Source organism: Oncorhynchus clarkii, chromosome 23, assembly GCF_045791955.1.
Source record: "Oncorhynchus clarkii lewisi isolate Uvic-CL-2024 chromosome 23, UVic_Ocla_1.0, whole genome shotgun sequence".
Taxonomy (NCBI): domain Eukaryota; kingdom Metazoa; phylum Chordata; class Actinopteri; order Salmoniformes; family Salmonidae; genus Oncorhynchus; species Oncorhynchus clarkii.
The window spans coordinates 8,975,577-8,989,093 of NC_092169.1; positions in this window are offsets into that span (position 1 = coordinate 8,975,577).

Here is a 13,517-nt window from a genome sequence, read left to right on the forward strand (position 1 = left end):
CCAGGACTAGCGGAGGATATTTTTAGGTGAGCACAGTTGAGATGAGAAAGGGAACATGGTAACCCCTTGCTAACCGAAGTGAAAATGACTCAAGTAAAAGTTAAAGTCACCCAGTAAAATACTGCTTGAGTAAAAGTCTAAAAGTATTTGGTTTTAAATACACTTAAGTATCAAAAGTAAATGGAATTGCTAAAATATACTTAAGTATCAAAAGTAAAAGCATAAATCGTTTCAAATTCCTTATATTAAGCAAACCAGACATCACCATTTTCTTGTTATTTTTATTGACAGATAGCCAGGGGCACGCTCCAACACTCAGACATAATTTACAAACAAAGCATTTGGGTTTAGTGAGTCTGCCAGATCAGAGGCAGTAGGGACGACCAGGGACGTTCTCTTCATAAGTGTGAATTGAACCATATTCCTGTCAAAATGTAACGAGTACTTTTGAGTGTCAGGGAAAATCTATGGAGTAAAAAGTACATTATTTTCTTTAGGAATGAAAAAATAAAGTAAATATACCCAAAAAACGACTTAAGTAGTACATTAAAGTATTGTTACTTAAGTACTTTACACCACTGATGACAGGTCAGTTTCTTATAACATCGAAGTGTAGGGAATATGCCTATATGGTTAACTGAATAGTGATTCTGTTGACCAATGCATAGCTTATGCCTCGCCCTATGTTTGATTAAAATGAAGAGGCATTGCAACACCATCAACACAAGCTACAGATTGCAACACTAGCTGATGTGATTTAACCAAAACATTTTAGACAATTATACTTGTAGTTACAGGTGTGGCTATACCCACACTATTCAAAGTATAGTATGGCCACACTATACCATATATAGTATAGCATATACAAAACTATTTTGGAATACAGCTAGCGACGAGATTTACCATTGAAATACAACAAGAGTTTGGACGTTATGAAGCCAGACAGTGACTTGGCTCTTTCACTGTATTCAGGGTATCGCCGGTGCTAGCTAACAATGTCCATTTTTCCCTCCCTTGATTTTATTTAAAGTAGGATAGCATCCTACACAATAATTTACTAATATTGATAACCATCTGAATGGCAACAACACCGGAACACAGTATCTTCGCTCCAGCTCATCAAGCACTGTGGTCCCGCAAAGGTGTGGGAAGTAGCTGGGCTAGTGTAGCCAATATCAGGGTGACAGTCACAGTAAGCACACGCATACAACGCATACAAGCAAAAGTACACCCATCACCTAAAATAAATCATTGTTAATTTTATTAACTGAAAATGTACAATTATTTTGTGTAAAACTAACTGTGAAATACAACTCAGACTCATCCTAAGGGCTAAAACATTAAGTGCAACTCTCATGAAGAGTGCTTTGGCAGTTGGCTCTCCCTTGTGACGTCATCAGCAGATGAACACTGTATGCTGGAAACACTTGGCTTGTTATTTTTGACTAAAACATTAAATATAAATATCGAACTTGTTTTTGCGTGGATTCCTTGACATGTTATCTTTTAACAGCTAGGACCGCTATTTCTTGTCCAGGAATCCCGTATAACAGACAGGTTGAAGCCTGCTTGACAGAGCCGCTAAGCTGCTAGCCATCAAGCTAATGAAGTTAGTCCCAGATGAGTTTTGCAATGGAACCCTCTTTTTCTGGAGAAATAAATTAACGGTTCCAGCGATGTAGGAGCTGTTTCTACTACGCTTTGTTTCGGGACAAACCGGATCACTTAAAGTTCCAAAACTGTTTGCTTGCCGAGGATTATAGGCTTGAGGTGGCTCCCTTGATCACGCAGGCCGCCAGCCTACGTAACACTATGAAAGGTAGCTCTGAACAGTTGAAACTGGATTTCAAAGAGCTAATTGACTCTCTGCTAGACCCTAATAAAAGACCCATAATATCTGGCCCTGTGCCCTCTCTGAATTGTAGCATTGAACGCTTTAGCAGGATTCTTTCTCTTCACAACTGGCTACGTGATTATTGCAGCTCAATGGGTGTAACTTTTGTGGACAATTTTGATACCTTTTGGAAACAAAACATGCCGTATAAGGAGGATGGGATCCACCCAAATCACTTTTCACAGCATCTTAAGGCTGCGTTGAGACAATGACTTAATGACCCAAGCCCAGCTCAGTTAATCACTACCATTGTGATGCTGTGATGTCATAATGTTTCAGCAAATGTACATTATACCAGGGGTTTTGGTAGACACAATGTAAGTAACCTAATGTATGTCCCTCTAACTGCCCTGAATGCTTCTGCTTATCCTACAGGGATTGTATGCAGTAATCATGTGCCTTTGAACCAGATTTATGCTGTTAGCACTGAGGTGGTGTGCCCTAGTTGGAAGTGCACTGTGTGTAGCTCACCCTGCACTAACATAAATAACATGAGCATATCTACTTCTGCTAAGCTTCCCAGTAAAGCAATGAAACAAGTAATCATCCCAGAAGAAAAGTGCTCAAAATAGCCCATATGGCTTTCAATAAAGCTGTCCACTCAAGAAAAAGCTTCAAACTGTAACCTGGTTCAGGTTATCAGTCAACCTACCAGGGTAGTTACAAACAGCACAGGAAGGAAATCATCAATATTTATTGATCACATCTTTACTAACGCTGCAGAAATTTGCTTGAAAGCAGCATCCAGATCCATCGGATGTAGTGATCACAATATAGTAGCCATATCTAGGAAAACTCAAGTTCCAAAGGCTGGACCTGTCACACCATGACCATAGTTTGCTTTGTATGTTTCTATGTTTTGTTTGGTCAGGGTGTGATCTGAGTGGGCATTCTATGTTGGATGTCTTGTTTGTCTGTTTCTGTGTTTGGGCCTGATATGGTTCTCAATCAGAGGCAGGTGTTAGTCATTGTCTCTGATTGGGAACCATATTTAGGTAGCCTGTTTTGTGTTGGGATTTGTGGGTGGTTGTCTCCTGTGTCAGTGTTTGTACCACACGGGACTGTTTCGGATTTTCACGTTTCTTGTTTTGTAGTTTATTCATGTATAGTTTCATTATTAAAGAACCATGAGTTATAACCACGCTGCATTTTGGTCTGCCTCTCCTTCCCAGGAGGAATCCCGTGACAGGACCTAATATAGTGTATAAGAGGTCATACAATACGATTTGTGATTCCTATGTTGTTGATGTAAAGAATATTTGTTGGTCCTTGGTGTGTAATGATGAGCAAACAGATGCTGCACTTAACACATTTATGAAATTGCTTATTTCAGTTACTAAGAAGCATGCACCCATTAAGAAAATGACTGTAAAAACTGTTAAATCCCCTTGGATTGATGATGAATTGAAACATTTTATGTTTGAGAGGGAAGAGGCAAAAGGAATGGCAAATAAGTCTGGTTGCACAACTGATTGGCAAATGTATTGCAAATTGTGAAATCATTTGATTAAACTGAATAAAAAGAAGAAGAAACTAAGAATAGTAAAGCCCCCTTTACTGGCTCAAATACCCGACAAATCAGCCTTGGTAATCTATTTGAAAAAATTGTGTTTGACCAGATACAATGCTATTTTACAGTAAACAAATTGACAACAGACTTTCAGCATGCTTATTGGGAAGGATATTCAACAAGCACAGCACATACACAAATTATACAAATATTGTGGGGGCGGTTTTGTTAGACTTCAGTGCGGCTTTTGACATTATCGATCATAGTTTGCTGCTGGACAAATGTATGTGTTATGGCTTTACACCCCCTGCTATAATGTGGTAAAGACTTACCTGTCTAACAGAACACAGAGGGTGTTATTTAATGGAAGCCTCTGCAACATAATCCATGAAGAATCAGCAATTCCCCAGGGCAGCTGTCTAGGTCCCTTACTTTTTTTTCAATCTTTACTAACGACATTCCACTGGCTTTGAGTAATGTGGATGACTCAACACTATACACGTCAGCTACTACAGTGACTGAAATGACGGCAACACTTAACTAAGAGCTGCAGTTAGTTTCAGAGTGGGTGGCAAGGAATAAGTTAGTCCTACATATTTCAAAATCTAAAAGCATTGTATTTGGGACAAATCATTCACTAAACCTCAACTAAATCTTGTAATAAATAATGTGAAAATTAAGCAAGTTGAGAGTAAGTATGAATACCTCATGCATCTGGTTGCCCTGTCAGAGAAAGACAAACATCCCTCCCCATTTGACTAGTTTGCGGTCATTGTTTCACCAACAGCCAAATAATAGTGTTTAGTTCAGTCTGAGGGCTCTGAGGGCTCCCACCGCATTAAAATGACTATCCAGCCAGTTTGTGCCACTTTGTTTGATCAGGTAGTGCATGTGCTATGGGGGACCGGACCCTATGCAAACATTTTCAATGTCCATCGGAGATGCCATTAAGTTAAATCCAAATTGGGACCCGTATTTGCAGTATCTCTAACAGGGCACAGTGAGTAGCAGTGCTCCCTGTTAGCCTGAGGACAAAAGGACACTTGTCCCCTGGATGCAGAGTGCATGTGAAAGATGGCACCTAGGACAGTATTTGGCACAGCCAAGGAGCAGGAGAGGAGCAGAACTGCATCTGAATCAGACTCTGAAATTATTGGAGAGAGAGCAAGAGCATAGAAGTGTGTGTGTGTGTGTGTGTGTGTGTGTGTGTGTGTGTGTGTGTGTGTGTGTGTGTGTGTGTGTGTGTGTGTGTGTGTGTGTGTGTGTGTGTGTGTGTGTGTGTGTGTGTGTGTGTGTGTGTGTGTGTGTGTGTTTGCCTAAGTTTGGTGAGGGCATTTGTGGGGTGTGTTAGCACTTTCCAATGCCTGCCAGGAATTGTAGTCAGTTGTACATAGCCATTGTCACTTGGACCGTATTTGCGTAAAAATGTAAAAGTAATTTCCGATTGAGCCAACATATCCAGCGTTTAACGTGAATGCAGTCTCCGCGAACGCAGGAACATAGCCATTAAATTTCAATCAAGCTATAATGCGGATCTTCCACGATACTTCTGCGATACAGATTGAATCCAGCCCTTAGCGAACATACTGCAGCAAGAGTATCTTGATTAATGCCACAACACATTGAAGGCCTCACCAGAGTACCTGTTTACTAGGTAAGCAGTCTTTCAAAAGTAAAACCATATGTTTCCACTCTTTTGTGAGACAGGTTTAAATTTAGGAAGATATCATCCTAAATATTGCGTTCTCTAATTATATCTACTGGATATTGATTAATCCTTCCAATTGCAGGGCACGTCAGTTTTAATAACGGGAGCATTTGTTTGCTGTTGCGCTGTAGCAACTGTCTGTAGCAACTACCACTCAACTACCACTGTGGCTTTGAGCGCAGATTAATCTCGTCGGCCACCTGAATCAAGATGGATGACTCCAACCAGTGACTGTCTAATTGCTTTTACAAAACCACACGGGTGGTTTCGATAATGGTCAGATTTCCACGGCACCACAGAAAGTTTATAAAAGCTAATAGAGAGTTTCCTGACTTGAAGCCGGATCAAGAGATGTCCCCTCCACTGTCAACCACATTTTACGGTGCTACAACCCTATACCAGGGTTTATTACTAAGTGACTTAGGTCCATCCAGAGCATGTAATGAACCCATGCCACTGTAAACCCTTGCAATTACAACATTGAAATGGCCAGATGGCTTTGTGATTCAGGAATCTAAAAACCCTAAATACACATTTATTGCAATCATAAGATTAGATCCAATTAAATGAGTACATTGGTACCAGAGCATCCTACCAGCATCCCAGCTGTGACACAAAGTGTATCAATTAGTGTTTAAGAATGATGACAGAGTGAATTTAAACACTGGGTTGTAAAATAAATCAAACGGAGTGATGTATGCTTCATACAGTACTAAATTAGAGTAAATCGTTTGATTTGATATTTATTGCTCTCTGCCTCTCATCCTCAAAGAAATATTCAGTTAACCTAGAATGGTGATACTGCTTCAGGCGTACACAGTACAACATGAAGTATGGACAGTAGTATCGCATGTTTTCACACCTGATCAATCCCAAACGCAGCATTATGATGCATCACTATATGAATGTTGTAGTTTTAACATGAGTCACTCCATTGTTACGAACGTTACCTGACTGGAGCTGACATCTCCTTGAGGGATAACTGAAAATCATTTAATCTGGTGCGTCTTCTGAACACAGTGGCATCTGGAATTAGCCATGCTTGCCATCAAATAAATACTTGTCTATACTTATCTGATGTTTACAACAGCACTCTGAAACGTTTCTGAAGGGATGTTATCTTGAATGCCCTAGGAGCATGAGGAGGCACCAGCTCCCTTCAGAAATGAGCTAATGTATATTTGAGAGAGGCAAGGGTGACCTCTCTTGTGGGATGAACAAGTATTTGTGAAGTGAGCTGCTGCACCCACTTAATATATATTTATTTCAACGTATCACTCATGTTTGATGACTGGTTAGGTACTATACTATATGTGTGCATTGTAAATGCATGCCTGAGCAAATGTGCAACTACATTATTCCTCTCTTCCTCTCGCTCTCTCTGTCACACACACACACACACACACACACACACACACACACACACACACACACACACACACACACACACACACACACACACACACACACACACACACACACACACGTTGTACCCACATTGAAAGGGAATCCGTTTAACACCAGTAGCAGGATGCAGCTCCTTCAGATCACACAAAGCGTTATTGAGGTCATACCAGTAGCAGGATACAGTGCAAGCAGGTTTAACTATAGTGAATACTTCATTACTATGCAGGGGCTCTGCAGGTTTGACATGAGTGGAGGTGGAAGTGTTTTCCATGTGTTGTCTGTTCTCAGTTATCTACCCCCACACTACTCTACTGTGTATCTCCAGAGCAGATACATGTGTAAATATTGTACTATAAATGGTCAAAGCCTTGCTAAAAAAGAGAGAAATCAGACCATTGATTACAGTCACGTTGTGCCCAACTGTAGACATTTGTGAATGTCACGTCCTGACCTTAGTTCCTTTTTTATGTCTCTATTTTAGTTTGGTCAGGGCTTGAGTTGGGGTGGGCATTCTATGTTTAATGTTCTATGTTTTCTATTTCTATGTGTTTGGCCTGGTATGGTTCCCAATCAGAGGCAGCTGGCAATCGTTGTCTCTGATTGAGAACCATACTTAGGCAGCCTGTTTTCCCACTCTGGGTTGTGGGTAGTTATTTTCTGTTTAGTGTTTTTGTTGCACCTTACAGAACTGCTCGTTTGTCGGTTTGTTGTTTTTGTTCAGTATTCATCTTTATTAAAATTATTATGAATACGTACCACGCTGCACTTTGGTCCTCTTCACCTTCTTCAACCCACGACAGCCTTTACAGTGAAAAACACTATTTTGGGACTGTCGTCCTGCTGTGGAGGCACTGAGGCAGTGCTTTGTTTAGCTGACCAACTTATTTTTTTTCCACATCAGGGGGTATTGTTAGTATGTAGTTATATAATGCTTGTGTTCGTTTGGCTGTTAAAAACGGATGTTGCGTTACCTATGCCAAGACTAATTGGGTTAGATTGACTACAGACCCACATTTGTTTGGCATGTGAGTACATTGAGGAAAATCTCTGGACTTTATAAGTCACTGTTAAGGAATTATGTCCCATGGTGTATATTACTCTATAAGGAGAAACCATGGGTCTGTTCATGATCCACAACCTGAAAAACCTAATGGCCTGTCTAGCAGTCTACCACGTTGACATATTCATAGCGGAAAAGTTCAGATGTCTAACAACATTGAACCAAGCCAGGTTGAAAGAGGGGATATCACTCTTGCGCTGTTCTCTCGTTGAGAATTAGGCAAGGCCTTTCCTGTGATGCGGGGACAATTGCTGTGATCCATCTTGAACCATCGCTGTTGCCCCTCTCGTGTGATGCTGGAAGGAGGAGAGATGACTAGAAATGATTCGGTTGACTGTTTTTATGTGTGGATTAATTGTCAGAGTAGAGGACTTTGTGCATTTCAGGTCAAATAACAACCTAATGTTTATATCCCAGGACAAATTAGCTAGCAACAGCAAGCTAGCTAAATAGGACAAATTAGCTAGCAAGTGCAAGCTAACTAGCTAAATTGCCATAAATGTTTAATGCTTTTCGACCTGTCCCCAAATTAATGTAATTGGTTTTAGAGTTTGTTTTGATATTTTAACCTGCATGTCATGATCGCGTTTGGTGTAGGGGGACCAAATAACCGTGCAGCCGGTTTGGTTCCATGTAAGGCTAATTATTAAAAATCATCATCCGGTGTGTCCGGAGAAGGACCTTGTCCTGTTAGCTAGTGAGGACCTGTCCATAGCAGCATGCAACTCCATTAAGAACCAGAGAGAGAACACATCACTTCTCCACATCTGTGATTGGACCACCGTGCATGCTTAAATACAAAAGAGAACAAAATGTGTGCATACTCTTAATGCAAGGATTCTGAGGACAATCATATAAAACAAATTCAAAGCTTGCCTGAACTCAGTACACCTTCCAGAGAGCTTAAAAGTAGTTAATTTCCTTGTGTTTTTACCACATTATCAAACAGCTGTGGCTTTTTTTATATCAGAATTACAACCTCTGCGTTATTACATGGTGGGACAGCTGCACTCATTCAATGACCTGCTCGACCCTACATGGACTCTAATGAGATAGAGAGTGAGGCCAGCTCTCTCTCTCTCTCTCTCTCTCTTTACGAAATGGCTTGCATTCAGCGATAGCCCTAGATTTCACGGACTCTGTAGTTTATATTTTCAGCCTGTGTGATTCAGGCTGTGAAATCTGACACCACTTTAAGCAAGGATGTCTTCCGACTGTCCATCAAATCCTGGCCGAATGCTACATCACAGCCATTGATAAAGTACATGCCTGTCACGGCAGTCTGATGAAGAAGGATCGGACCAAAGTGCAGCGTGGTAAGTGTTCATAATTTTTATTGACACTGAACACTAGAACAAAATATCAACGTGAGAAATCAAAACCGAAACAGTCCTGTCAGGTGCAGAACACTAAACAGAAAACAACTACCCACAAAACACAGGTGGGAAAAGGCTACCCAAGTATGGTTCCCAATCAGAGACAACGATAGACAGCTGTCCCTGATTGAGAACCATACCCGGCCAAAACAAAGAAATGCAAAACATAGAAACTGAACATAGAATGCCCGCCCAAATCACACCCCGACCAAACCAAAATAGAGACATAAAAAGCTCTCTAAGGTCAGGGCGTGACAATGCCTGCAATCCTTGGTTTCTAGCGCAGCAGGAGAGAGTGGTTGTATCGATTTATAGCCAACTTTATCTAAGTAATCTAAAATAATTAATACATTTGAAACAAAAAAACGTTTGTTTGTCATTGACGGACAAGATACATTTGAGATGGAAGGCCAATTCCTAAAAAGAACATGTATATTTTCTGCATAGGTTATCTAAGCATACCTCTTTACCTGCTTAATTGTCATTTTAATAAATTATGCACATGGTTTCTTTAAGAACTTTTATGCCTTTGTGGTTTAATACAACTGCTACACTGGTATATGATATCTTAAACTAAGAGATTAAAGCAATTTATGTCAGTTGTGTACCTATTTATTGTCTTTTGAGTTTGTAAATAACAATCTAAATGTCTGTCAATCTGTGCATGCATAGCTCTGTCTATGAATTTCACAGTGGAATATGACTATGAATTCATAGACAGTGATTTTGACTACACAAGCTAGGTTATCATCCAACTGGCGACAGATTTTCATGCAAATATTTAAAAAATCTGTACAAATTCCCCCCCCCATCAGATATGTGTTTCCATCAAATGTATTTGTTGGGGATAAAAGGCAGTGCGTGATAACGTAGTGCATATAAAAATTACTTTTGCGGTTAAATTCCCATGTTCTGACAAAAAAATACAAGTTAAATATGTATCCATCACATTTTTACTGATGGTTTTGTCCTAAAAGGTTTTTTGTTATATAGCGAATGTGCCCACTCTGGGATTGGCACCTGCGCTCGCAGATACAGTGCGGTCAGGCTACCGACATCACACCCTGATCGGTTTCACCTGTCTTTGTGCTTGTCTCCACCCCCCTCCAGGTGTCGCCCCATTATCCCCTGAGCATTTATACCTGTGTTCTCTGTTTGTCTGTTGCCAGTTCGTCTTGTCAGGTCTTACCAGCGTGCTTTCCCGTTTTCCTGTTTCTCAAGTGTTTGTTTCCCATTTTTTCCGGTTCTGACCATTCTGCCTGCACTGACCCCGAGCCTGCTTGCCGTTCTGTACCTGCCTGACACTGACCTGATTATGAAACTCTGCCTGCCCTGACCCTCAGCCTGCTTGCCGTCCTGTACCTGCCTGACTCTGACTGGCTGATTGAGAACTGTACTGTCCGCCACCTGTGTCTGCATCTAGGTCATATCCTGAGTCGTGAAAATTATTATGGACAAAAGAGCAAGTCATCAGACCTTCGAAACATACGGGAAATGATCATCAAGCTCACCGTGCACTTTCACCACCCTGTGAAGGTTATCATAACTTATTTCATCTGCAGTCTAATGAACTGCATGCTTTCCCGTTTCGCAGTGGGAGGACCACACAACATTCTCCTGGCTACCCACACTCCTTGCTCCGGCCGAATGCTACGCCACGCCCACGGACGTTACTATAGCAAACGTCATAGCAGCAGAAGAATTTAGTGTGCGTCGTCAGGCTAACAGAATGTGCTAACACAACAGAGCATCGCGTGACTCCAAGTTTACTTTGATATTGATGGCTATTATATAAATATTTGCACATAATTTTTTTCCACCACCATTTCTCGCATCATTTATTTTCCAGACACAAAACGATCCCACATTGTCTAGTGTATTTTGTTCTGGCGACATTTGGAAAGTTTAACGAAAAATTTACATCAGGCCTGTCATGACATTTTTTATCCAACGTACTTTACTTGCATAAAAAGGTTGGATGGAAACCTGGTTACGGTCTTTGAATTTCCAACTTCATAAAATTGCTCCTGTAGGTGGCTAGTATTACAGAGAAACAACAAAACATTTAGTTTTCTTTATTAATCAAGAAGGAATCAATAGGCTACAAAGCTTGATCAAATTCATTTACAAACATACCTCCTGCCCATCACCGACAGCTAAAATTAAAATCAAACGCTGTGTGTGTCACTCTACACTCACTCCCCTCCTCCACTGACGTTACCTCACTCACTAGAGATGTAGGGTCCTGCCTAGGCATATCTTTGCTCTGTGCACCTTGGAAGGAACCACTTACTGGGGAGAATAGGGGGGGGGGGGGGTACTCTTTCCCTGGTTCAGTCAGTGTGCTACCTCCTCAAAATACCGTTGACAGATCTTTTTATAAATAATTATGATAAAAAGTGGGCTTACATTTATTTTGTAATTCATTTAACATCTACGGAATAAAAACAGAACAAATTTGAGGTAGCACGTGCCTTTGTGCCCCTAAGGGCATGACACCTCTGAAGCCAAGCTAGAGCCCTGTCCGATGTTCAGAAGGGTGAGGGCAGAAGTTTTAATAAAAAGAGAGACCGTTAGAAGATATGCACATTTTCTCTAACACTAAAGATACAAATATGTTTTTTTTAAAGTTATAAGGAAGGTGAAATCTTATAGTTAGTAATTTTATAATGTAATTGTACTAGATTTAGAAAGCATATGTCATGTCAAGCCTTATTCATACAGTTTTGTTGAATAGGAAATACATATAGAATATTTCATATTTTCATACATGACTCGTTTCAGGAAAGTAAGCGTATGTTGTGTGTCACAACATCACAGGAGAGGTTTTGATTGGCTGAGATAATGAGTGGGCCGGACATGCTGAGAGATGAGTTCGGATTGGTCTGCCATGTAGCTCACTTCTGTCTATTTGAGCTGGTCAGTATGTGTAGGTAATCCTGTCTAACGCGATTAGTAGAACTGCATAAGTGTTGCTCTCCACTTTCTGGAGGACCGAGTTTTGAAATCAATGGAATTACAGTATGATGCCTAAAGAGCACGTGTCTCCTGATTACATCTTCAAACTAAGTAAGGGCAACCATGGCACCCATGACAGAGAGGGAGAAGTGTCCATTCGATGTAAGATAGTCTAGCTAACTACATTTTCAGATATTACACATTTCAAATTTTGACAGAAAGTCTTTTCATTTCAAGTTAAAGTGTACTGTAAGCTAGCTAGTGTAATGTACTGTAAGCTAGCTAGCTAACGTTAGTAAAAGTTGGTAAATTCGCTCTGGCTGTCTACTCTGATTTTAGAGCTCTCTCGTCAGTGTGCCAGAGCGCAGAATAACTGACGAATTTACGAATGCTCAACACCCGTTGAATATGGCCGGGGTCAGTAAATGTTGGCAAAAAAAGCGTACATTGTTGCCAGCAGCACAGTTGCAGTCACCAACGCTCTGGATAACATAAAAACAGCCTAACTTGCTCTGCTAGAGCGAGTAAAATGGTCAGTGAGCTGCTCTCTCATTTGTGTCTGGAAGTAGCTAGCAAGCTGGTGTTGTTATGACAGAACGCTCAGATCAACCCTTAAAGAGATGGGTGGGGCTAAAGTTTAAGAGGGTGTGAACAATGCTGAATGAGTGTAGACAAAGAAGAGCTCTCCAGTAGGTACCAAATATTCAAAGGCCATTTTCTCAAAAGTGAGGATATGAGTCTATCAACTTTCAAAGCAGAAATACTTTCCCATTGTTCTTCAGCTGTAGTGTATGATATACAATTTTATAGATCTGAGTCTCTACTTTTATCCAATGTAAAAAACACAATTTAAAATGTTGCTACATAAGACCGAATCAAGCTGGTCGATCACATATTTGTACTGTGTACTTGAGCTTGTGTCCTCAAAAGTGACAACACCTCAGCAATCTATAACTATTTGTACCAGAAAGGTGGAAATATAAGCATTAATAGGTATTATATAATGTCTATGGCCAGCTCATGATAAATAATTACTTTTGGGTATGTCTATTTAGGCGTCAATCTACATTTTGACATTACATTTAACAAAACACGAGGTGAGGTAGATTTCTGTGCCTGGTGAATGTAGCCCGCGCGTCAAGCCTTCTGGCGGTGCATGCGGTTTTCTCACACTTCTGGAATTAGTCCAGCACTCCACCCTCAATGTAATTTTCTTTTTGGATATTATAGTATTGCTGACATCCATGTCAAATAAATTATAGGCCCTTGGTATACTTATGGTCAGGACGTTTAGTTTTGGGAGAGCGAGCGCTTGCCTCTAAACATCCTCTGAGGGATGAGGAAAGGCACCTGCCAGACCCTGGGTATCTCAGCCAGGTCAGAAACTTTAAACCCAGGCACATGTCTTCACTGACTCTACACAGCTCAAGTCTGGGTATGGCTTTTCATCACCTACAGTATATGTACTTTATTTACATTGCCAATGGGCAAGGGCTTGAATTTGACTGGTAATGGAATGGGACTTGTAGAATTTTAGATAACTGTTTGTAGCCTTCACATGTGTGTGTTAGGACTTCAAATGTGGGTGAACAGCAAGTGATTAG